The sequence below is a fragment of the Marmota marmota genome, unplaced genomic scaffold (assembly GCF_001458135.2).
Source record: "Marmota marmota marmota unplaced genomic scaffold, marMar, whole genome shotgun sequence".
NCBI lineage: Eukaryota > Metazoa > Chordata > Mammalia > Rodentia > Sciuridae > Marmota > Marmota marmota.
In genome coordinates, this window is record NW_025999932.1 from 28,594,332 (window position 1) to 28,622,235 (window position 27,904).

A 27,904-nucleotide genomic window follows, 5' to 3' on the forward strand; every position below is an offset into this window, starting at 1 on the left:
AAAATAAAATTTACCACACAGTGAAGACGGTAAGGAATCATGAACAGAACATCCAAGAATTATGGAATAGCATCAAAAGACCAAATCTAAGAGTTATTGGGATAGAGGGAGGCACAGAGTTTCAAACCAAAGGAATGCACTATCTCTTCAATGAGATAATATCAGAAAATTTCCCAAGCATGAAGAATGAATTGGAAAATCAAATACAAGAGGCTTACAGGAAACCAAATGTCCAAAATTACAACACATCTATACCAAGGCACATTAAAATGAAAATGTCTAGCATACAGAGTAAGGATAGAATCTTAAAGTCCATAAAAAAGAGGAATCAGATTACATATAGAGGGAGACCAATTTGTATCTCAGCAGATTTTTCAACCAAGACCCTCAAACCAGAAGATCCTCGAACACCATATATCAAGCTCTGAAAGAAAATGGATGCCAACCAAGAATCTTATATCCAGAAAAAATAAGTTTTAGATTTGATAATGAAATGAAAACCTTCCATGATAAAAGTAAAAGAATTAACAACTACAAAACTTGCACTACAGAATATCCTTGACAAAATATCCCATGAAGAGGAAATGAAAAACAATAATGAAAATCAGAAGAGAGAGATATTGCACTAAGGGAAAAACTAATCAAATGAGAAACCAAGTCAAGTTAAATACCAAAAATTGACAAAAATGGCTGAGAATACAAATCATGTCTCAATAATAACCTTGAATGTTAATGGCCTAAACTCACTAATCAAAAGACATAGACTAGCAGATTGGATTAAAAAAAAAAAAGACCCAACAATATGCTGCCTCCAAGAGACTCATCTCATAGGAAAAGATATCCACAGACTAAAGGTGAAAGGTTGGGAAATATACCACTCACATGGACTTCAGAAGCAAGCAAGGGTTTCCATACTCATTTAAATAAAGTAGACTTCAAGCTAAAGTTAATCAAAAGGGACAAAGAAGGACAATACATACTGCTCAAGAGAACTATACACCAACAAGATATAACAATTATAAACATATATGCCCCCAAACAATGGAGCATCTATTTATTTATTCATCAAATAAACTCTTCTCAAGTTCAAGAGTCAAATAGACCACAGCACAATATTTATGGGTGACTTTCACACACCTCTTTCATCACTGGATATATCTTCCAAACAAAAGCTGAACAAAGAAACTATACAACTCAATAATACAATCAATAACTTAGACTTAATGAACATATATAGAATACTTCATCCTTCAACGAGTGAATACACATTCTTCTCAGCAGCACATGGATCCTTCTCTAAAGTAGACCATATATTATGCCACAAAGCAACTCTTAACAAATACAAAAAAGTAGAGATACTACCCTGCATTGTATCAGATCATAATGGAATGAAACTAGAAAACAATAAGATAAAAAATAAAAGCTACTCCAACACCTGGAAACTAAATAATACGCTAATGAATGAACAATGGGTTGCAAAAGACCTCAAGGAGGAGATTAAAAAATTCTTAGAGGTAAATGAGAACACTGATACAATATATTGAAATCTCTGGGACACTATGAAGGCAGTACTAAGAGGAAACGTCATTGCATGGAGTTCATCCCTTAAAAAAAAGTCAACAAATAAATGACCTACCATTACATCTAAAAGCAGTAGGAAAAGAAGAACAAACCAACACAAAAAGTAGTAGAAGACAGGAAATAATTAAAATCAGAGCTAAAATTAAGAAGTCGAAACAAAAGAAACAATTGAAAAAATTGACAAAACAAAAAGTCAGTTCTTTGAAAAAATAAATAAAATTGACAAACCCTTAGCCATACTAATGAAGAGAAGGAGAGAGAAAACTCAAATCACTAACATATGTGATGAAAAAGGAAATACCACAACAGATACTATAGAAATACAGAAGATAATTAGAAAAAAAATATTTTGAAAACTTGTAATCCAACACAATAGAAAATATTGAAGACATCGAAAAATTTCTAGAGTCATATAATTCACCCAAATTGAATCAGGATGATATTTAAACAGATCAATTTCAAATGATGAAATAGAAGATGTCATCAGAAGCCTACCCACCAAGAAAAGCCCAGGAACGGATGGATACCCAGCTGAGTTCTACAAGACCTTTAATGAAGAACTAATACCAAAACTCCTCAAATTATTTCATGAAATATAGAAAGAAGAAGCACTTCCAAACTCATTCTATGAGGCCAGTATCACCCTGAGTCCCAAACCAGGCAAAGTCACATCAAAGAAAGACAACTTCAGACCAACATCTCTAATGAACATAGATGCAAAAATTCTTAATAAAATTCTGGCAAATTGAATACAAAAACATATCAAAAAGATCATGCACCATGATCAAGTGAGATTTATCCCAGGGATGCAAGGTTGGTTCAACATAAGGAAATCAATAAACATAATTCATCACATCAATAGACTCAAAGATAAGAATCATATGATCATCTCAATAGATGCAGAAAAAGCATTCAACAAAATACGGCACCCCCTCATGTTCAAAACACTAGAAAAACTAGGGATGACAGGAACATATCTCAACATCATAAAAGCTATCTGTGCTACGTCCCAGAACAACATCATTCTCAATGCGGAAAAATTGAAGCATTCCCTCTAAAAACTGGAACAAGACAGGAATGCCCTCTTTCACTACTTCTATTTAGCATAGTTCTTGAAACACTGGCCAGAGCAATTAGACAGATGAAAGAAATTAAAGGGATATGAATAGGAAAAGAAGAGCTCAAATTAGCACTATTTACTGATGGTTAAATTCTATACCTAGAAGACCCCAAAAAATTCCACCAGTAAACTTCTAGAACTAGTAAATGAATTCAGCAAAGTAGCAGGATATAAAATCAATACCCATAAATCAATGGCATTTCTGTATGTCAGTGACAAATCCTCTGAAAGGGAAACAAGGAAAACTTCCCTATTTACAACAGCATCAAAAAGAAAAAAATAAAATACTTGGGAATCAGCTTAATGAAAAATGTGCCTCTACAATGAAAATTATAGAATGTTAAAGAAAGAAATTAAAGAAGACATTAGAAAATGGAAAGATCTCCCTTGATCTTGGATAGTCGCAATTAATATTGTCAAAATGGCCATAGTACCAATAGCACTATACAGATTTAATGCAAGTCCAATCAAAATCCCAATGACACTCCTCATAGAAATAGAAAAAGAAGTCATGAAATTCATCTGAAAAAATAAGAGACCCAGAATAGCTAAAGCAATCCTTAGCAAGAAGAGTAAAGCAGGTGGCATTAATATACCAGTCCCTAAACTATACTACAGAACAATGGTAAGAAAAACTGTATGATATTGGCACCAAAATAGACTGGTAGACCAATGGTACAGAATAGAGGACACAAAGACTAACCCACATGATTACAGTTATCCTATATTAGACAAAGGTGCCAAAAACATACATAGGAGAAAAGATAGCCTCTTCAATAAATGGTGCTGGGACAACTGGAAATCCATATGCAACAAAATGAAATTAAACCCCTTCTCTCTCACCATGTACTAAACTCAATGTGGATCAAGGTCGTAGGAATTAAAACAAAGACACTGTGCCTAATAGGAGAAAAAGTAGGCCCGAATCTACATCATGTCAGATTAGGCCCCACCTTCCTTAATAAGATTCCTATAGCACAAGAATTGAAATCAAGAACCATAAATGGGGTGGATTAAAACTAAAAAGCTTCTTCTCAGCAAAAGAAACAATTAGTGAAGTGAATAGAGAGCCTACCGCTTGGGGGCAAATTTTTACCACATGCACATCAGAGAGAGCACTAATCTCTAGGGTATATAAAGAACTCAAAAAGCTAAACACCAAAAAACCAAATAGCCCAATCAATAAATGGGCCAAAAAACTGAACAGGCACCTCTGAGAAGATAACATATAATCAATCAACAAATATATGAAAAAATGTTCAACATCTCTAGCAATTAGAGAAATGCAAATCAAAACTACCCTAAGATTTCATCTCACTCCAGTCAGAATGGCAGCTATTAAGAAGACAAACAACAATAAATGTTGGCGAGGATGTGGGGGAAAAGGGCACGCTCATACATTGTTGGTGGGAATACAAATTGGTGCAGCTAATTTGGAAAGCAATATGGAGGTTCCTTGGAAAATTGGGAATGGAACCATCATTTGACTGACCTATCCCTCTCCTTGGTCTATAACCAAAGGACTTAAAAACAGCATACTACAGGGACACAGCCACATCTATGTTTATAGCAACACAATTCACAATAGCTAAACTGTGGAGCCAACCTAGATGCCCTTCAGTAGATGAATTGATAAAGAAAATGTGGTATATATACACAATGGAATACTACTTTGCATTAAAAGAGAATAAAATCATAGCATTTGCAGTTAAATGGGTGGAGTTGGAGAATATAATGCTAAGTGAAGTTTGCCAATCTCAAAAAAACCAAATGCCAAATCTTTTCTCTGATATAAGGAGGCTGATTCATAATGGGGTTCAGGGGTAGTGTGGGTGGATTAGATGAACTCTAGATAGAGCAAAGGGGAGGGAGGGAAAGGGAAGGGACATGGGGGTAGGAAAGACAGTGGAATAAGATGTACATCATTACCCTAAGTACATGTATGAAGACATAAATGGTATGACTCTACTTTGTGTACAACCAGAGACATGAAAAATTGTGCTCTAAATGTGTAATATGAATTGTAATACATTCTGATGTCATACATTAAAAATTAGAATAAAAAAAATTTAAAAATGAGATTATATATATTTTACATTTTCTTAAAAGGACAAGAGGATTTTAAAATGTTTAAAACATTTGTAAAATCTCTAATAAAGAACTGGTATTTAAGAATAAAAAAAAATGCAAGGATGTCCCAAACTTAATATTGAGTATGTACTGTATTTCTGAAACCATTCTGGATGCTTGTTTTCTGTTATTGAATTTTCAGAAAAAGCCTTGAGATACTGATTATTATTCCCTCTTGTAGAAATAAGGAAATAAAACTTCAGAAAATTGAGTTGCTCAATCTTGTAACTTTTGGTAGCAAAAACCTGCTGTGTCAGAAACAAGCTATTGGAACAGAAATGAACAGGATTATGAAATTTTTGTCATTTTCATATGCAAAGGAAAAAAGAAATATTGACTCTAAGAGTTAATTTTGAGATACAGCTATTACATAACAAGGATAGATATGGCCACCACCTACCAATGATTGTGCCTATGCTAGGCTCTAGTTTCTTTGAAAACTATAATTTGTCCTTTTCATCTTTGCCCCTTCTTTTCTGTCCTTTCTTGTCATCCCTCTGAAAAAGTTCAGCTCAGTACCCAGTAGAGTGCACCCTCTTGTGAATACTCTTGGGGGAGAAGAATGACAGAATGAATGAATGTTGGTGGAACAGTCTTTTATTTTTATTTTTACTTTTTAGTAGTTACAGAGGAGAGAAGAATAACTATCTAGAGGGTGGGAATTAGAGACTGTGAATAAAATTAAAGCTCAAAAAAGCAACAGCTGGATTTAGCAAATCCGTAGTTCCTGAAAGTCAGGAACTATGATTAATAATGCAGAGACGGCTGCTTAGAGCCCAGTTGAACAAGTTAATAGAGAAGTTTGCCGATAGGTAGTGGAGCCGGAGAGGAGAATGCTGGGCAAGTTACCCAAAAGAACCACACACTGGTGCTCTGCAGGCAGCCGGAGGAACTGGTTTTTATTCACCAGCCTTTCAAACAACTCTGTGAGGTGACAGCACAGAACCCCTTTCAACAGTGAATCAACTGAAGCTCAGAGACCTTAAATAACCCGCCCTGAGTCACACAGCCAATTAGTGGCCCAGGTGAGATTTAGTAACATCTGGCAACTCTAGTATCCCAGGGACCAGATGGCAGGGAAGGGAAGGCTGTAGGGTCCCTGGATACTGCGGGGGAACCCTGGGAACAAACAAATAAAGCTCCTTCCTTGTTTCAGAATAAATAAAGCTGAGATCAAGGAAGGCCAGTTTTGGACTGAAGCAAGACCTCACATACAAGGACAAAGCTAACAGAGAATAAATATTGGTATTAAGCATCTGCTCTGTGCTGAGGACTGGGAAGAGATGGATCTGTTTCCATCTGGCTGAAGAGGGGAAGCTCTAAAAGTTCTCACTATGTGTCCACATAGAACAAGTACTGCTGTACCTTGAGATTCTTTTAAATGCCAGGAAAATGAGTTGAGCTCTTCAAATGGCATGCACACACCAGATACATACGACTCTTTCAGACACACAACACATACACACACAGATGGGAGTCCAGAGAGCCTGAAAGAATGCTGAGTATTTGCCTATTTTGTTAACAAACCTCCATAAGAGAAGTTTCACTGCATAAGGACGACCTTCAGGCCTCTTTCTTGATTCTACTTGACCATATCCTGGCCACAGCTGACTGGTCAGGGGTGGACAACTCATAATGTGGCCCAGAATAAAGACAGGGCTGAGACCTTCTCTTGGGAATGTGAATGGAGAAGTATATGCTGAAAATCCTCCTTCATGAGGTACAAGAAAGGAAAAACTTCTCAAGGAATTTCTTTCAAGAATTCTCCTGCTGTACACCCAGTGGATATGGCAGCCTTGCCCCTGATTCTACAGTTCAGCCACCTCTACCTGGGGATGGGGTGGCCAGTGTATCTTGCACGTAGTTTAAGGGGTTGGTGAGCAGTCTCCCCTCCCCAACAACTTTCCTAATTCAAGCTGCCCTTTTGCATCCATGAACTCTCCAAACCCTCTCACCTCCCCCCAATAAATTCTAGTCTTCCTCTTAAGAGATGCTGCATGTGGACGTGGGATAAGGCTCCAAAGACCAGTTTGCTCCCTGCTTAGGGCTGAAGGGAGAATGAATCTGCTCCTTCTCCTTAAAGATTTGGGGATTCATAATACTGGTTAGCTTCAGTTTTAAGGCTTTAGCTAAAATTCTGAGAAAACAGGGAAATTCCCAATCAGCGATTTTGGCCTAAAGACAGGAACTGAGTCAACAGGTGGAGAAGCTAGAACACTGAGGGCCCACCAAGTGTAAGACCTGGTTGTAAAGGAACACTGAAGGAGGCCAAAAGGATGAGTACTGGATTCAATTCTAATCTGGCCATTTCCTAGGGTGTAACTTGGAACGAGATTAGGCCCTTCCTAACCTCAATTTCTTCATCTGTAAAATGGGGGAAAGGAGCTGGGTGCGGAGGCGCACTCCTGCAATCCCAGCAGCTCAGGAGGCTGAGACAGGAGAATCACGAGTTCAAAGGCAGCCTCAGCAACAGCGAGGCACTAAGCAACTCAGTGGGACCCTGTCTCTAAATTTAAAAAAAAATACAAAATCAGGCTGGGGATGTGGCTCAGTGGTCAAGTGCCCCTGAGTTCAATCCCCGGGACCAAAAATAAAATAAAATGGGGGAAATGATATATGTGTTGTCATTGGGTTGTTGTTGGAATTAATTCAGATAATTTTTGCACAGCCTTTAGTACCATGCCTAGTGCACAGTAAGTGTTCAATAAATGACAATTAGTACAAGTGAGCAAAAATTATGTACTCAAAGGAAGAGCTCTGGCCCTGGGGAGTCCCATCGCATAGGCAGTGATGTGAAAGTGCCCCACATGTGGGTGCAATGTAACCCTGCTCAAATGACTCTGAGAAGCCTATTAGAGAAGAGGCAGAGACAGATGATGAGGGAGGGAAAGGCATCATTGAGCCATGAAAGAATGAAAGAGATCAATTCCTAGAGTTGACAGCTAACAGCTTCCAGTTACAGCTGTTCTTTTATTTCAAGCTTATAATTGACAAAACAAAACAAAAACGCATTAGCAACTACTTGTGGCAACTTGAGTGAGTGTTCTAAAAAAAGTGTAACTAAAACAATGAATGTGCCTCCTGGAATGTTCCATTCCTCCCAGGAAATCTCCCTGGACAGTCTGGAGAATAGCCATTGTCTCCATTTAGATCTAATAGAAACAAGAACTCAGGAGACCTCCCCATCTGATGCCTGAACTGTTCTTGAGGTCAAACTGGAAAAAAAAATCTTCCAAGGAAATAAGAAAAGGAAGGAACAGTTATTTCCTAACCAAAAGGTCATTGAAGACATCTGTGGTACCTGTTACACTGCCTGAGTAATAGAACGAACGCCAAGTTACTTCAGAGAGTGGACATTGTTCATTGTTCTCTATGCTATTCGAAGCAGCTCTAATATGGACTTTTCTAAGAATAATGACACTCAACTGTCCAGAAGGCTCCACTATAACAATGTAGATAGGATAGATTTCCATTTACATAGTTAGAGAATAAATACTGCAAATAAGAAATAGCAAACAAACACATGGAAATTTTCTTTGTGGGCAGAAGTTGGCATGGCTTTATGACAAATACCTTGCTAGTAGTTCGTTGTGGTAGATTGCTTACAAAGATGGATGCATCTGTCCTTTGCAATGTGACCTTGCCATTCCTCCCATTAGCAGGTGGAGGCTACCTCCCTTCTACTTGACTCTTTGGGGTCATGGTGACTACATTGACTAACAGAATGGGGCAGAAGTGAATCTGGGAGATCTTCAAGCATCTGCCTTAAGATGCTTCCCTTTCTGTCATCTTACAATTCTGAGACTTCCATGTTTGGAAGCCTTCCTTAGCCTCTTTGAGGATTTGAGACCACAGGAAGAGAAAGGCCTAGCTAACAGCCAGCATCAGTTGTCATGTGATTTGAGTCATTGTTGGACAATCCACGTGTAACCAGGTCATCAGATGACTATATCTGCAGGTGACCCCAGGCAAGAGCAGCATCAGAAGAATCACCCAAATGAACTTAGCCCACGTTGCCAACCCACAGAATTGTTAGCAGTGGAATAGTGTGTTTAAGTCACAAAATTGTGGGGCATTTTGTTATATGGAAATGGATAATTGATTCAAGGTTATATCACTTTCCTCATTGTGAGCAGGTACTCTTTAAACTGGGTAGTGGGAAGAAGACAGAAGCTATTAATATAACACATCAGTAATAGCACCAGAGAAACTGCAGTGTCATGGGGTTATCTGGTTAGAAACTTGGTATCGTGTAAAACATTTTATTGTTTAGCAACATGAAGTGTAGGATTGGCCTCTGTTCTGTGTCCTAAGATTAGAAGCAAATGGCATTTCACTTGCCCCGGGGACTGGGTTTGAAGTGTGCAAAAGTTTGCTCATGGGGATGCCCACCAGAGTTGCAGGACGGTGAACTTCCTCTGAAGCCCAGTATCAACAGGATGGACCTTATTTGCATGTACCAGCAGCAGCATTGCAGAGGGGGGTTTCCCTTTTCTTTCCCTTCTGCCAACTCTTGCAGTTAATTGAGAATTCTGTGACTTTTCCAGCTGGAGGATATTACACAGAACACACATCTGAGTAATAAGGGACACCAGCTGTTGTCAGAGAGACAGTAATGATTTTTTAAATGAATAAAAAGCTTATCAAAGCAAATGTAAAATTGGTTAATCCAGTGAAGTCCAAGCACAAGAATAAAACCTCATATGATGACTCTGTACACACAAAGAGACCACGTCCCAAGTGTACACTCGACTGCCTGCTCTGTCCTGTTCTTTGTTACTGAATAACTACAGCAGAATACAGCTGCTCCTTACCCAGCTCATTTTCTTCAGAGGCTGAGAAGAATGCGCTCCATGCTACCCATACACAATAGAAAAATGTGACATGGTGAAATAAATATCCTATTGCTCTTTTGTTTTCTTTTTCCATCTTTCTCTCAGTCATCCTCCTATAGGGAAAAAAAGTTCTGCCCCTGGGTACAGCACCTATGTGGAGAAAAGTACTTTAAACACTCATGGATTTAGGAGAAAGGAATCTAAGGATCCCCAAAATTCTGCAAACACCCACACTGCTTGGCTATGGGCTGCTCAGCACCTGTTTTGGCTTCTGAGGACCTCAGCCATGGGAAAAATCAGGTACTGTGCCTCTGGGGACTGTTTTTGGTTAGTTTGTGTTGCCACACAAAGGATTCTGCTTTTGCAATAGGGATGAAACACGGATATGAAAGCCATGATTTTTCAGCTTTGAAATAGCCCATGAGTTCCATTTTTGTTTTTAAGTGATCTTTAGATCAAGTATCCAAAATCCTAGTTAGCCTGAGGGAGGAAGTATTAAGAGGTTATATTCTCCCTGAATTCAAAACAATGAAATGTTATATTCAAGCGACTTTAACAACTAAAGGGTGTCATAAAATATAACATCTCATTTATTTATTAACTTTTAAATAAGACTTTGAAAGAGTAATATTTCATGAACAAATAAATTCAATTGTAAGGAATGATATTAAAGAAAATGCTGCATACATGGTGGATTTTCATTTTGTATTTCAAAATTGTAGAGAAATGTGTGGCTCACCTAAAGTAGAAAATGAAAATTTTAGAGTAAAATGTCTCTCTAAGGAACTTTTGTACCAGTTCCAAGACATTAATTAAAAATATATCTGCATTTCACAGATGTTGGGCCAGGCCCTTCTTAACTTTGATGTTTACAGTTGCAAAAGGAATCTTGTTTATATCTCCTCAGAAGGATTCAATCTCATGCAAAAGGATTTGATCTCCTTGGGAAAAGGTGAAATCAACAGAAATTCAAAATATGTTTTTCTTTTTATCCATGTCTCACAGGACTCAAAGAATTTTACCTCAAAAAATATTTACCTCAATTATTCTAGCAATCTTTTTAATTTGCTTTAGTGTATAAAAAATATATCCAACATTTATGTTTTAAGAAATAGCTCCCAGGGCAGGGGTTGTGGCTTAGTGATAGAGCACTTGTGTTTGATTCTCAGCACCACATATAAATAAATAAAATAAAGGTCCATTGACAACAACAACAACAAAATTGAACAAAACAGAAAAAGCTCCCATGGTGCGCTTTTGCCTATTAGTGCAAAATTGTCGTGTCCTAGATTAGAATCTAGTAGCTCAGGTCAACAGAAGTCATTCAGAAGGCCCCTCTCATGCCTGCCTCCTCCCTATCCCAAATAAATCACTTGACTTACATTACGTAGTTTGGCTCCATGGATTTATGAAAGTATTCAAATGCTTAAGTATATATTTTTAACATTAAAAATATTTAATTAGCATAATATTTGTACATATTTGTAGAATATAGGATAATTTGATACAATGTAAAATGATCAAATCAGGGCAACTAGAATTTTCATTTCCTCAAACATTTATATTTTAACGTATTGGCAGCCTTCGGGCTCTTCTTTTCTAGCTATTTAGAAATATAACATAAATTGCTGTAGGCTAGAGACACTCCTCCTAGGCTATGGAACAACAGGAACAATAGAACTAGCTCCTCCTGACTATATTTTGGTAGCCATTACCTATCTTTTCTCTATTCCCACTCTCTTCTACCGTTCCTAAACTGTGTTTTTAGACTAACAACAGTGATTGCATTAGTAGGACATTATCCTGAAGGTCCTTGTGTGGCAAGCCTGACATCTAGGGTGTTGAGTCCCCATCTCCTGTGATTATGCATCAAAGAAGCTGTAAGTGGGAAAGAGCTAGCAAAGAGCTGGGTTCCACAGAGTTCAGCCTCAGAATAGGATCCAAACCCTTTTTTTCTGATGTGTGGAAAGTAAACTGATATTTCTCTTCATTATTTCTATTCTTAGTTATTTCCATTTTATTGTATATTTAATGGGGTTACTCAGTGAATGTATTTATTTTTTAAATACAGCCTCCTGGGGTGATGAGAAGTGCACTGCTCTAGGATACAGGAGACTTACGATCTGTTTTTTGTCTACTGTGCATTCTTGCAGAAATAAAATAAAAACAGCTGCTACTTATTAAAGGCTTACTCTGCTAAGAATTGACAGAGTAGTTTATGAGTTTTATTTTAATATTTTCTTATTAAGGAAGTAGGGGCCTAATCCAATATAATGGAGGTTTAGACCTACTTTTTCTTCTATTAGATGCAGGGTCTCTGGTTTAATTCCTAGATCCTTGGTCCACTTCGTGTTGATTTTTTTGTGCATGGTGAGAGGAAGGTGTTTCATTTCATTTTGTTGCATATGGATTTCCAGTTTTTCCAGCACCACTTATTAAAGAGGCTATCTTTTTCTCCGATGTATGTTTTTTGCACCTTTGTCTAATATAAGATAACTGTGATTATGTGGGTCAGTCTCTGTGTCCTCTGTTCTGTACCATTGGTCTACCAGTCTATTTTGGTGCCAATACCATGCTGTTTTTGTTACTATTGCTCTGTAATATAGTTTAAGGACACAGCCACATTAATGTTTATTGCAGCACAATTCATAATAGCTAAACTATGGAACCATCTGAGATGCCCCTCAGTAGACTAATGGATAAAGAAAATGTGGTATATATATACATGATGGAATATTACTCAGCAATAAAAGGGAATAAAATCATGACATTTGCACGTAAATGGATGGAGTTGGAGAATCATCAAAGTTAGCTAATCCCAAAAACCAAATGCTGAATGTTTTCTCTGATATAAGGAAGCTAATTCATAGTGGGGTTGGGACAGGGAGCAAGGGAAGATTAGATGAACTCTAGATAGGGCAAAGGGAAGGGAGAGAAAGGAAAGGGGCATGGGGGTAAAAAAAGATGGTGGAATGAGATGAATTACCCTAAGTACCTGTATGAATACCAAAAAAAAAAAAAGAAAAAAAAAGAAAGTCTGTACCTACCTCCTACAGTGGGTTCCAGGGTTGGCAGGTCTAGTTCTAGGGACAAATCTTATTCTCTGACACTTACCATAACTTGGACTGGGGAAGATAGGTATTCTCTTTCCTATTTGCCACACAGGAAGAATACTATTTAGTACAGAGAGTATTGCAAGGATTAAAATGGCATCATATACACAGGGTTTTCCATGTACTAGTCTCTAAATAGAATTTAATTCCTTCAGTTTACAGCTTCCCTGAATCTCATTTTCCTTCTCTGTATATTAAAGAGGTGCATGTGGCCACAAAAACATCACAGTATATTTGACTTACACTTTAGAAAATTAAGAGCTAGAGAAAAGACCTACTCCAAATCCCAGCCAGTGAGTTGTTTGTACTTTCTGAGTACCAGTTTTTGTTTAGTTATTGGAATGAAATTTGGAGCTAATTTGATCAAATTATCTAGAGTCCAGATAATCTAGATTCTAGATAAATTAGTAAAATTGCAGTTACTGTATTTTATTTGTTTGGGGGTTTTGGTCTAAGTCACCTAACATACATTTATTGCACATTTGCTATTGTGTGAAGGGTCCTTTTAGTTGTTATATGAAATATATAGTTGTTGGTCTGCTATGTACTTCTCTGGACTTTGAATAGCTCTCTGCTTCTCATCTTTCAGATCTAAGCTCAAGTATGATCTCCTGGAGAGGCGGTCACTGGCAGGTTTCTACTTCCTGTAGCCCCCAGATACTTTCCATTATGTCATCTTCCGCATCTTATTCAAGACACTTAACAAAATCCTTAATTATCTAGTTTATAATTTACTTGTTTGTCATTTCTCTGGCTATACCATAATATAAATACCAAAAATGAATCTTGTCTGAATTTGCTATTTGTGGTATATTCAGCCCTAAGCCAGAACCTGAAATACAATAAGTTCAAAATAAATATTGGTTTAATGACTGTCTTGTTAAATACAAAGTTAGCTCATAACCCAACAATTCTAAGTATATATAAAGAAATTAAAAGAAGATATGTCCACATAAACATATGTACATGAATGTTCACAATGGCCAAAAAGTGGAAACAATCCAAATGTTCATCAGTCCATGAACTGATAATGAAAATGTGATATACATCTGTATATGTATAGTGTATATGTACACATAAAATTTAACATTAACTCAAGTTTAAATTACATGTATACACACACACATACATACACACACAACACTCTCAGAAGTAAATTATTATTCAACTATGAGAAGGAAAGATGTACATGCTATAACATGGATGAAACCTAAGACATTATGCAATGTGATTAAAAACCAGACACAACATGACATGACATACATGATTCCACACAGATGACATATGCAGAAAAGACAAACACATGGAGACAGAAAGTAGATTAACTGTTGCCAGGGCTGGGTGAAGGGAGAAGGGCAGTGACTATTAGTGGGTGTGAATTTCTTTGGAGGATGATGCAAATGCTTTGGAATTAGTGGTGTTGATTTAACATCATTTTGGGACTATGCCCAAATCTCTGAATTGTATACTCTACAAGAGAGAACATTATGGAAGTGAATCATGCCTCCAGAAATTCAATAGAGCAAGATAAAGAAGGAGGGTTGAACTATAACTCACTGCAAATTAAAATAGACAGATTTCTCTTAGCTATTCTGCCATGTTGCAAAAGCTGTTGGGCTCATTCATGATTTTACTTAGAAATAGGTTTTAGAAATACTTCTGCTTGATTTTTGCATAACACTAAGTCTTCCGTAGCTAATTGAAAATAAAAAGAACAATACCCTTAGATTTTGTTACTTCTTGTCTTGCCTTCCCAATGCCTGGCCCTGTGGCCCTTGTCCAACCACATCTCTTGGTGTGACTCGTTTCTCTTTGTGAAAGAGGTGGTGGACCTGCCCCTTGCCCCCTGAAGGAATGCTGAGAACCCAGTTCACAAAGTAACTTCATGGCATTTTACAACTCCAAATGCTTTAGAAATACAAGTTAATAATAGGAATCCCTCTTTCTTTTAATTGACTTTAATGGGATAAGCAGACCTAATCCCTAATGGCTTTCTAAATTCAGAATGTAATTATTAGTGGGAGGTTAACTCAGATTTAAATGTTATTATTCCATAGTAGATGGATATAAACAACAATTAACTTTTGAATTGCATGAACCAAAATTCTGGCTAAGTATTAATGCAACTAAAATCAGAACTGATAAAATGCATAGCTCCCTCAGAGGAGAAATCTATGTATAGGCTAGAATTGATGGAATTTTTTTGATGACCAATTCTAATATATCAATTCACAAGGTCCATGTATAATAGTCAAAGTTTAACGATGTGTAAATCCGTAATAAATGGTGAATTTATAAATCACTGCTAAGTTCTCAAATTAAGACCTTCTTAGTCTCTTCCCTCCCTACCTGTTCCAGCCTGTCTCTCTACATAGGAGTGAACGACACCTCATTTACTTTTTCTTGTACTCATTTGCACTCCCTTGTATGATTTTTTTTTTCCGAGCACTGAGATAGTTTATGTCATCAATTTTGTCATTATTGCATATTTTTGTTTCATAGTACCAGATGCTTGACCTTTGGGGAACAAAGTTTGTGTTGTTTTCATATGCAAGTCTCCATCATTCCAAGTAAAAAACTGGAACATAGACATTTAATAAATGAATGAAACCACAAATGCAAATTGCTGGTAAATTTCTATATGAGTACAGGATAGGAACAACCAACAAGGAGGTGCTGGAATTGGACTGCTGAGACCATGGGCTTTAAGTCCTAGGAGCTTTAAGACCCAGTGAGAAACTTGCAAGAATAGGCTTGAAATGGGAAACATATTAGAAGTTGAGCTTCTTGGCATAAAAGAATCAAAGCAAGTTGCTGCCCACTTTTGGTCCATGCTGGCTACACCTGCCTTTCCCCAAGCTTTCCTCCTTACCACTTTCTTACCCCTCTCCTCATTCGACTTTTTTGACTTTCTGACCTTATTTTTCTTCAAAGCAATTATCAATGTTTATTCTAAGTTCTCCGTTTATTTTCTGTTGCTATAATAAAATGCTTGAGACTGGAGAATTTATAAAGGAAGGAGGTTTATTTTGGCTCATAATTCTGGAGTCTGGGAATTCCAAGAGCATAGAACCAACAAGTTGTGCTGCTTCAACTTAAGGATGAATGTGGAATGGCAAACAAGTGTGTGCAGAAGAGCCAAAACATGAAGAATGAATTTGCTTTGTAACAACCCATTCTTGGGGTAACCAATATAGTCTGATGAGAGAAAGAACACACTACTTCTGGGAAATGACTTTAATTCCTTTGTGGAGCCATTCCTCTTAAAGGTCCTACCATGTCTTAATACTATTACATTGGGAACCAAGTCTCAACATGAATNAGAAGAAGATTAACATTTAACAGGGATGAGAGGTGGGAGGGAAAGGGAGAGAGAAGGGAAATTGCATGGTAATAGAAGGAGACCCTCAGGGTTATACAGTGGAGGAGGTAGAGAGAAAGGAGGGGAGGGGAGGGGAGAGGTGGGGAGGGGGGAGGGTGGAGGATGGGAAAGGCAGTGGAGCACAACAGACACTAGGATGGCAATTTGTAAATCAATGGATGTGTAACTGATGTGATTCTGCAATCTGTGTATGGGGTGAAGGTGGGAGTTCATAACCCACTTGAATCAAAGTGTCGAATACGATATGTCAAGAAATTTGTAATGTTTTGAACAACCCACAATAAAAAATTAAAAAAAAAATAAGTATAGTCATGCAATTATGTGAACATCACCATCACCCATGTTCAGAAGTTTTTATCATCCCAAAAAGAAACTCTGTACCCATTAAATATGAACTCCCCATGTCCCCCTATCCTAGCCCCCCGCAACCACTATTCTACTTTCTATTTCTATGAATTTGATACTGTTTTAGGTACCTCATTTAAGTGTAATTGCCGGGTTTCAGTTAGTGACTAAAATGCTCAGGGGTCACTCCAGTTAAACTGGGCAAATTGGGCTGCACGAAATAACCACACAAGAGACAAATACTTTTTTCTTTGGGGTCACTGTGATGGCTCCTCTGACCTTAAGGGTCCTCAGGAAGAGAGAGCGAGAGCACGCACTGACCCCTTTTATTGAAGAGAAGCTATTCAAATGAGGCAGGGGGTCAGGTTTCAGGGGGCTGAGTCTATCTTCATGATGTCCACTGTCAGCAGTTGACTGACACCTGGGTAGGCCACACCCAAGGGCACAGTAAGAGAAGGGGACACATACAAGGCACTTCCATGGAAGATTCTATCCTAAACAGGGCAAAGGGGTTATATTACAAAGGAACAGGTGAGCGTAGCTTCACCCATGGGCTGTAGCAAGACACACCCATGCACAAGACACTGACCCTCGCACCCAAGAAGGGTGGGGAAAGCTCTGCCACATTTCTGCGACTGAGCGCCTCAGCACCCAGCCGGGGAGTGTGACCCAGTCATGTGCAAGGTTGGTCTCCCACATGTAATTATACAATATTTTCCTTTAATGTCTAGTTTATTTTGCTTAGCATATGGTTCTCAACTGTCATCCAGATTGGAGCATATGTCAGAAGTTTTTTTGTTTTTAAGGATGAATAACATTCCACTGCAAGTACACACTACATTTTGTTAGTCCATTCATCCATCCACAGGCACTTGGGTTGCTTCACTTTTTGGCTATGGTGAACAGTGCTGCGATGAACAAGGATGTATAAATATGACTGCTATGTTGATGTGGTGCTCTCAGTCTCATCAAATACTTTTGAGTCAGTTTTTTTTTTCTTTTTATAGGCAAAAAAATCCAGTTTTTTGTAAAGTTAAATCACTTTTCAATTTAGGGGTAGTTTCTGACTCTTGGTCTGGAGTTATCATTTTCTTGAAACGTCTTATACCCTTTGTCCCAATGACTCTTTACCAGCTAATGGGATGCCAACGCAAAACTATTTTTGTTGGATGCAATTTGAGGTCAGAGTCAGTTACTTCTACATGCTAAGAGAAATCTGTAGGCCCATAATTTGGGGGAGAACAATTTTTTAAAGTTTTTCCTTTAGGTTTTAGTTTCAGCTGTTTCTTTCTCCAAGAAAATGATGATTAGGCTAACTAAACCAAATTTAGTCTCTCCCCCTCCCCCAATAAACCATTTATGATAAAGTTCAAACTTGTATATATTAGAAGCCAGGAAACCACAACTATAGCCAAAAGAAATCTTCATTACTCATTGCCGCAAATTGTACCCGATATGGTTTCAGATGCTATTTTTTGATAACGGTCTTCAGTAAATTCCAGAGATGTCAACACTGTATTTGAACAGAAAGTTTGAAAAGTTGAAAGATCCTCAGATGAACTTTGAAGGAGGAGAGTGAGGCCCTGTGGGTGGGTGTGGCTGGGTCAGCTAAGCTATGTGTCCATGAAGCTCTTCTCAAGTGGAGCTATGATTTTTATGTCAGCTCATTTACACTTGAGCATTTTTTTCTCAGCTGAATTCGTATTTATTTATGTTGATAATATTAAGCAAGAATTTTAGACTGGTGATATTTGTGATAATCCTCAGTTTCTGTTTAAAGAATTAAACTTTTCTAGCTGTTACAATTTATCCAATTATTGAAACCTTTCTAATTCCATGTAAGTGAGGAAACATCCCAAGTCTTGTACTTTGCCTGACTTACTTGCTTTCTGCTTTAGCTGGCTGATCTTGTCAGGTGCAGACCCTTGATGATGTGCAGCTGTTTTCTTTGATAAGTTTAACAAAGGGTGGTAGGTCTCACTGTCCTTTCAGTGGCAGGACAACAAGTAAAGGATTTGTGCAGTCTTGATGATGTTGCCTCTTTGGTAAGTTTGCCAAATATAGCAAAGAAAAATGTAGGCTACCTATTTAAAATTGAATTTCAGATAAACAATAAATACTTTATAAAAAACATTTAGTGGGTGTCTTTAATTTATCAACTTGCACTGTTCCTTACTCTTGAATGCAGGGAGCATGGCTCAGATGCCAGTTAGTGTGACGAAGTTTGAACCTGGTGACATAGAGTGACCTAAATTGGAAGCCAGACTGTAATGATGGGATTACAAAATAAGAGGTAATGAGGACTGTTTTAGTCAGCTTTTTCACTGCTGTGACTAAAAGGACCTATCCAGAGCAAATGTATAGGAAAGTTGATTTATAGGGCTCACAACTTTGGAGGTCTTAGTTCTCAGAAGGCCAAAGCCACGCCTCAATTCCCACCTCCTCCAACCACACCCTACCACTTCAATTACCACTCAGTTAATCCCTATTAGGGGATTAAATCACTGATTGGGTTAAGACTCTTACAACCCAATCATTTCTCCTCTGAACCTTCTTGCATTGTCTCACACATGAACTTTTGGGGGATACCCCATCTAAACCATAACAAGGATTTTCCACTGAACTTGTGGCTCCCCTTTGGAAGCAGATACTGATAAAGTTTATTTTTGCAAGTGATCAACTCAACAGGCAGGGTTTGTGAGGCCAATCAAAAGAAGAGGGAGTAAAATTAAATTTTGTTAATCCTCAAAATTGTGGGATGCACAGGGACTTCACTATGGAGTGCATTATGTACAGAAGAGCAAAGAAGACAGAAACGGGGAGAGAAGAGGGATATAACCTCCCAGCAAGAAAAAAAATGAATTATATTCCAATATACATATAGGCACAAAAATACCTCACATTGACAGTAATTATTTCTTGCCCAACCCCAAACTGTTTGAATTTCCCAGTGTAGAGTCATTATAGTTTTATTAATTTAATTATGCATAGGTACTCTACAGTATATATTTCACAGCACAAGGGAGGAAGACAGGCTCTTTCAGATGTGATCTGGACCCTTACAGAGTTTGAAGCCTTTTTTAAAGGGAAACTAGAGACCCCTGATTGCAAACTCTCTTGAATGAAGAGTTTAGCTTCTGTTTAACTTGCCTAAACCTAATTCTGTGGCACCTGCTCCTCCTCTCATTTTAGTGATTCAGAGTCTGACTCTGAAGAGAGCCTGGAAACTTCTTCTAGCAAGGGAGGTGTCCAAGTGCTTCCTCTACAAGAAAGAGAAGTAACAATGGTGGGTATTAGTTTGATTCATCCTACTCCCTCCACAAATAAAGCATAGGGATCTCTTTAGCTAGGATGATCCTTTCCAGTGAACACTCGGGACCTGAGGGGAGAAACTGCCAAGAGTTGAACCCATAGTAATTTCTCAACTTTGTATTCCCAGTCCTTTGTCTTTCCTGAAATTGTCACTGGAGGTTCTTTTCATCCTGCCCATTTCCTATTTGTGATCCATTAGTTACAACATGTAAAACTCCACTAAACAAAGATTTAGTATTACACTCATTCAATGATTTTTTTTTTTTGCAATTGTTGAGAGTTTTTGGTGTCAGTGAGAAAAAATAAATTAATAGAAGAGGTTCCACACCAATAGTATATTGTATTTGAGGTTTTCTCTGCAAAATATGGAATTGCACTGTCTTTGGATTTGGTGAGAATTCCCTTTAATGCATTCAGATTGTTGCATGTGATAGAACTTAATGAAGCTTGAAAAAATTTTGATAGATCTGGATTTCAATCCTGGCTCCATGTTTTGTTTTTGTTTTGATTTGGGGCAAGAGAGTTGTTACCAAACTAAACTAATATATATATATATATATATATATAATTTATATATACATATATATCAATGCTTTACTAATCCTGATGAAATGGAAATGATGGAACAGCTTGTGAAAGACCTTTTACAAACTACACTGGGAATATCACAACAATGACAATAAAGGAGGGAGAGAGGAAGTGGAGTCCCATGTTATTGGAGCTAAAATTTCAAAGTCAGGGAACTAGCGAGTCATGCAACAATAAAAACCAGATTTCTCAAAGGTGAAGTCTTGCTTAAGATCAGTACTTGATCATGTCTTGCCTCGTGGTTTAGTGGGATTGGAATTGGAGAATACCTGATCACTTGGCATTTTTGCAATTTACATAAGTTTTCAAAGGAGCAGCTCTGTGGTATTTTTCACATTCTTAAAGACTACATGACCAAAAAAAATATATAGAACTATTGACCTAACGCTATAAAATGCTATAAAACATACAAGAGGCTATCAAGTTGAGGACAAAAAAATAAGGAAAAAAACAATATATGGATATTCCATGTTGTTATGGTCAAGAATTGATGACCACTTTTGTACTTCTTGGTAAGAAAAAAAAAGATAATTTATCTCTTTTGACCAGCAGCTAAATGAAAGCAATATTTAATTCCACCAGCTCCATTCTCTTGCCAGGTCCTTTGTGCTGGTTAATTTTGATGTTTGATGGAAAGGCAATGCCTAATAGGATTATTTCACACAATGGAGTAATTACTACCTCAGATAATTTTTTTTTTCCAGGAGAAAGTGCTTCTTTATTTTGGTTTTCCTAGTTCCCCTCCCATAATGAGGCTAACTAATGTTGTTTAACCAACTGAAAGCTTCTGGCTTTCAGAGGCAGCCACTGAGAAAGGGCAGATTTTAAATGAGAGAGAGGGGAAGCATTAAGCTAAAAATAAAATGAATGCCAACTCTGACTCTCTCCAACGGTCTCCAGGGTGTCATAATTTTGGTTAATGAAAGTCCCAAGAGGGAAGGTCATAAATCAATGTTGCTTGGCTGGTTCTGTCCAAGCTGCTGGGCTGAATGTGTCAGGGGAATCTGCAATTGACTATTGGGACCTGGAATCAACCAAGGCATAAAAATGACCTCTGACATGGCCCTGAAGGAAGAGAGTCTCCTGCTAAAATGAAACAAGGCCATGTGCTAACTGACATCAACACATTCTTTTAACCCCAGGATTGGTGCCAACATTTCTGGGAATGGTATGACATGGCTTCCTAATCTCCAAATGGAGGGAAATTTATAGATCACCTCCATGGATCTCAGAAGAAATGGCCAATGTTTCTCTGAATTCACCTTGTACTGCTGTTTTAATGTGACTCAAATATTGATCAGAACTTGCTATATAGAATCATGGCATTTATGGGCTAGAAGTGATCTTCAATGTCATTGTAGTGCTAAAATTTCAAAGTCAGGGAACTAGCGAGTCATCCAACAATAAAAACCAGATTTCTCAAAGGTGAAGTCTTGCTCAGCTAGAAAGGTGACTCCTTGGTAATATTAATAAAGCATATGGTTAAGAGCAGACTGCAATCAGATTGCTTGGGTTTGAATATCAGTTCTGTCACTTTGCCTTTCTTTATCTCAGAGTCCTTATATGCAAACTAGGGAGAGTTTGCGTATCTATAGTGTAGTATGTAAAAATTAGACCAGGTAATTGTTTAAAGTGCTTAGTAAGTCTGATAAACTAAGTGCTACGTCATGTTTGCTTATATTGTCAAAGAATTTCACAAAATGCTACATAATATTAATTATATGATTTTAAAATGTGGTATTCATCACAGAGTTAAACCTGTGTATGTTTGAAAAGTGGTAAATCATGTATATGGGCAACATCTCTTCGGTCAACACTATTTGATGAACATTCTTGGATCATTTGCACTGATTAGACGTAAATTCTCTCCTTCACTGCATTTGTTCCAGAGCTTGGGAGCTAAAATTCTTGCTATTCCCTCACCCATTCGGCATCTGCTGAGCATCCACTATGTCTCAGATACTGCTTCAGGTTCTGGAGATACAGTAGTGAACAAAAGAGTTGAAAATCCCTGCCCCCATTCTAGTATACCCAGTGAACTCTTTAGACTGCTAATTTTTAATATAAGGGAAATGAAGCTTGGGGAATCCCCAGCTGATTGCCCAAAGCCACAGGACTTCCCCCGAGATCCCTTAGCACATCAGCCTTTAAACATTCTTCTTTACCATGCAGTTCAAAAAATGTCTAAAAGATGTATTTGACTGTCAAATGAGCTAAGGCAGAAACAGTGTGGTCACATAAACATATCAGCTGTTTCCATCTGACTGACTTGTGTTTGTCCCAGCCCCTTGGGGCCACCTCATGTTCCCCCTTCCTTCTGTGGTCCACACTGTGCATTTATGTTACTTCCATTTTAAAGGCTTTTGAAAGAAATGGGGATAAGTGAGGGAAATAGCAATGAAAAAGAAAAAAAGAATTTTGATTATGGAAATGTTAATAACAGACAGAAAAGCTTATCTTGAGAATTTTTAAGCTTCACACTCCACATTAAGTATGTTCTGTACCTGTTGGGATAAAATGCTTATGTGTATTTGATTTCTTGCCAGACTCTCCAAGTTGCATCCTGAAGTGTTCAGAAGTATTTATTCTCTCAGGATTTATGTATTCAATTACTGTACTTTTATTTTTCATTTTATTATTCATATAGATATGCATAAGCAGGTAGTTTTACTGTGTATGTATTCATTTATCTTTTAACTATTGTGTTTCTTTATTACTAAGACAGCATCCTGTGAGTAATGAATCATTATGTACCACTAAGAAAGAAAAATTAACATTATCAATTAAATAGCATTTGCTCTCCTTTGTAAAATGCATCCCAATTGGAAAGAGTTGAAAATGTGGAGAGTGAAAACTCTTCACGGGTAAAAAATATTTCTCCTGTGATCCATTACAAAATTATCTCTTTTATCAGATGCCAAGGAATTGTTGCTCTGAAATATTTTATGACTAATTAATTCAAACACCTGCTTAAATGAAAATGAAGACCAAGGAAAAAATGAAGTGTTAAAACCAAATTGGGGGTATTAAGTTTAAGGTACAATCTGAAATTTTTGTAGATAAACAGATGATGTCTGAAATTCACTTCATAAAAAATCTGATGGTAGTTGTCATGGGAGAATATGGATGTGACTGGGATAAATTGTAAATTGTTCAAGTGGATTGCAATTATATGAGGGCTTTTAAATGCTACTCTTTTAAAAGTCCAGGAAAAAAAAAAGAATTACTTTCTGTTTGGTAGTGACAGATTTTTCCAAAAATAAGATTGGGCTCTCATGGGTCTAGGAAATTATAGCTAAGGTGATAGTTTTCAGGTAGAGACTAAAGAATGTGCTTACTGAGACTGTGAGTGAAGCTCATTGCTAGCTCTTCTTCTTTCTTCTGAATATCTTATTGTATTAAGCTGTCTGGGTTCTACATTTTATCTCAGAAGTAGTTGGCTAGTTCCTGCAATTGCAGCTTGTCCTGAAGATCATGTACTACTTTACATCAGTGTTGTTCACTAGCCTAAGGGGTGTAAAGGGTTGGAAGAAAGGATAATTTAAAAAACAACAATTGGGCTGGGGATGTGGCTCAAGTGGTAGCGCGCTCGCCTGGCATGCGTGCAGCCCGGGTTCAATTCTCAGCACCACATACAAACAAAGATGTTGTGTCCGCCGAAAACTAAAAAATAAATATTAAAAAAAAATTCATTCTCTCTCTCTCTTAAAAAAAAAGAAAATAAAAAATAAAAAAACAATAATAGCAAATAGAATTTGTATTGAATAATCCAGTCATTCTGCTAAATTGCTTATCATATGTTATTTAATTTTCATGTCTATCATGAAAAATAATACTATTATTGCTTCAATTTTCACCCAGGGGGAAACAGACTGAGAAAACTTCCATGCATTTCCTCCAACTGGCCAGTGGCAGGACCTGGGTATCAACCTATGCCTGGACTCCAAGTTACAGCTACTGCTTTCTCTCCAGCTATACCACATGAAGAGCAATGGAAATCACGCCCTGTTGAGAGTCACTCTAAGAAAAGGACAAAGGACTGAGCCTCTGTCCAACAATGAGCAGATGCAGACGGATGCAAAGGGATACAGACACAGGAAATGAATGAATCCTTGTAGAAACAAATCAAAGAAGAATGCAGAAAACTCTACTACTATATAAACAGTTCTAGCAGCAGGGAGAGGCAAAAGAGGATGGTTTTCATTCCCTCCTGAGTCTTTAAGCCATAGCAAGGGGTGCTCATTCTTCTCAAGCCTTCTGTGCCCAGGCTGAGCTGGGTAAAAGCATACCATCTCCTGGGACTGGATGGGCCTTCCAGATTTTCATGGTTTATTCCACTCCATCTGAAAACTTACCCATGCTCACTAACATAATAGAAGAGTATTATTATTATTTTTTAACCACAGCACTGTCCCTGAAGGGCCTTGACTATCCAACCATCCTTCGTTACAAAAATCCAATCATTATTCTTTGCATTTCTACAGATTCAAAGATTATGCCTGCACTGGCAGACCAACTACTACATATTTACTCACAAATATCTCAGTCATATTTAAATAAAAAGAACTTTTGGAGTGGGAAGTTTTGAAGTCATCATCTGGATGGGTGAATATTTGAGTTGCAGGATTGTGAGGGGGGTAGCTCAAGAATGATGTGTATATTCACAAGCAATGAAAGCCATGTGGGGGGTGGGGCTGTAATGGAGCATCTACCTAGTGCTAGACTTGGCATATAGCATGTTCCTCTCCTACATTCCTCTACGTTTATGAAAATTTCACCAAAGATGATATTAAAGTTCAATGGGGCATTTTGTAAATTCTTCATGGTATCATTGGAGATACGATTAAGAAATATGGGCTGAGCTAATGCAATTAGTTAGATTAATAATTAGATGATGAACATACTTAGAACATATCACCAAAGATCACATTACCTTCCTTGTCTATGGAATTTATGATTAAATAAAATAATGGAGTCTTATTAAACAAGTACAAATTATTCTAAGTAGCTGTGCGTTAATTCTTATGGAGCAAAGTAAATAATCTTATATTTTTCATGATTATATAGCTCATTATTCCAACCTGTTAAGATCTGTTTGGATTTTGGATTTTGATTTTGTTGATGTGTGAGTGTATTATTCTTCTTGGTTTTTATACAGAAATTTATTAAACATGAATATATCTAAAACATTGATAGAAATGCTCATTAGAGCAAGACTATGAGTTTTGCAATAGTCACCCTCCCCCATGTTGCTAATGTGCACCCTCTAAATATGCTTATTTGAACAGTTAATAATCAGTCTAATTGCATTAGTTTGATATGTATTCCTTTTTTATTAATGCATTATCGTTACACATAATATTGTGGTTCATTTGACATAATTGCACATGCAGGGGATATAATTTGCTCTACTTCAGTCCCTGGTATTTTCATTTTCTCTGGTCTCCTTCTTTTTCCTCTTCCCTTTCCTCTCTGGTCTTTCTTCTATTTATTTATAGTTTTATAAAATTTCTCAATCTTATCTCCAATGATGCCATGACAGATTTATAAAACTCCTCAGTGAAACTCAAGTGTATTTTCTCTATTACGTTTTCTTGAACTATTGTTTCTCATGAATTTGGCCACATTTAAATTTAGCTAAAAGTGATTTGAACAAAAACCAATTTGGTTAAGAAGATAATGTTCATGTTAAAAGGAAATAATGCCAATCAGTATCTTTCCCAGGCTGGTCATTTTTGTGTTATTGGACATAATTGCCACCAATTTGGTGCCTTATGTTTTTTTGTTGATACTCTACTTTTGCTCAGTCATTTCATTTTTTAATTCTAATAGAGTTTTAGTCCATTAATTCTATCAAGCATTGCTTATAATGTGGAATAATTGAAACAATCTAAAAGCTCAGCTGTTAATTTAGATGAATGCAAACATCTAGCAATTGATGAAGAAACTTAAAAAAAGAATGCTAGCTTCCAAATACCTTGTAGTAGGGAAAAGATCATATATAATTTTCAGGAAAGCACATGAAAAACTATCACACACTCATATACAGTTATTCATTGTCACTACTTGAATGGAACTATGATTAACTTTTTTTTCAGGTTTCTGTTTACTACTTTCCTATAATAAGCACATGTTTTTTAAACACAACTTTAAGTTGTATTTGATTGTTCCACCACCCTATAAGTTTCATATAATTATCTCTTATTGTTGGATCCTTAACTCATCTTCTAAACAATTGTTTAAAATTTCATAGTCTAGATAGAACAATTATTTGGCGATAAATTTAATGTACATAAAATTATAAAAAACAAAAGTCTAAAAATTATGAAAGAATTTTTTAAGACACCATGCTGTAAAACTGGTTCGTGTTTTATCATTCCTCATTGAACTTCTCATAGGAGATACCTGTTTTCAACCAATGCATTACATTGAGCAATATGGCTTTAACCAAATTACTTTAGGCTAAATAGCATGCTATCTACCTACCAGGCTGGTAACACATTAAGGAAAAAAAAAAAATGATGGGTTTCCTTTTTAGTGAACCCATGCTGGATTTTCTGGATTCTATGGCATCTCTTTTGGATGTTCAAGAGACCATTTCTTCAATAAGCCACTTTAGAACTTTGGCAATTTGAGAAAATTGAGCCGCATGTATAAGTTCCTTTTGAAACTATCTAAAGACAACAATAAGGAACAGTCTCCTACTTGAATAAATGCTGATAAACTAAGCTCGGAAGCTGTCCAGGCATTTTATTCCAAGTGCTTCACACTGACTGATTCTCAAGGAAATTGCTCAATTCTCCATTCTCTGGCATTGCTACAGAATCAACTCAAGAACACTACATACATTTAATATTCTTCCTCTCTACAGGTTTCCCAGTGTAATTTTTCCCTTGACCCATCTTACTGTTATGACAATTGTTTAAAAAATCGATTTGATTCCAAGGGTTGAGTACTGCTTGGCTCTGCTCATGGTCTGTCCTTATGACACCTGGGAAGGATGTGTATAAAGTTCACAAAAGCTTCTATAAATTGTCAAGGAACTCATTGTGAGCCCTCTAAGAGCTGCTGCCAGGCTTAAGGAGAATAGGTTACACTTAAGATGACTTTGTCTAGATGAGACTGAATGTCTGACTTATTTCCCATCTTGTCTACAAAGGATCCAGTGAGAATTATTCACTTTTAATATCATAGTTTTTTGCCTTTCTAGGGTTTGTCTCTAAATAAAATATTTTTAAAAAGGTCTAGGAATGGGGCTCAGTGGTTAAGCGCCCCTGAGTTCAATCCACAGTACCAAAAAATTAAAAAATAAAATGGTCTAATTACTCTAATTGCATCCCTGAGCACTTGTTCATATAGAGTTGTGTGCCCATGTAATCCCAGTGAAAATTTTTAGAATGATTGGATTCTTCCAGTGGGATACAACATTTTAGTGGCTAATTTCAGCTCTTTTTTTTTTTCAGTCTTTTCTTCATTAAATAAAAAATGAAAGTTAAAA

General features: G+C 37.1%; 1 protein-coding gene and 1 long non-coding RNA gene across 2 annotated transcripts in view; one reads left to right on the forward strand and one right to left on the reverse strand.

Moving 5' to 3' along the window:
* The window catches only part of Stard13 (StAR related lipid transfer domain containing 13), a 484,966-nt gene that overhangs the window by 454,615 nt on the left and 2,447 nt on the right, over positions 1-27,904 (reverse strand). The window lies entirely within an intron of this gene.
* On the forward strand, positions 9,018-27,689 carry LOC125616121. Its single transcript, XR_007346748.1, has 3 exons — positions 9,018-9,966; positions 19,699-19,792; positions 24,268-27,689. It is a non-coding gene; the product is annotated as an uncharacterized LOC125616121 (long non-coding RNA).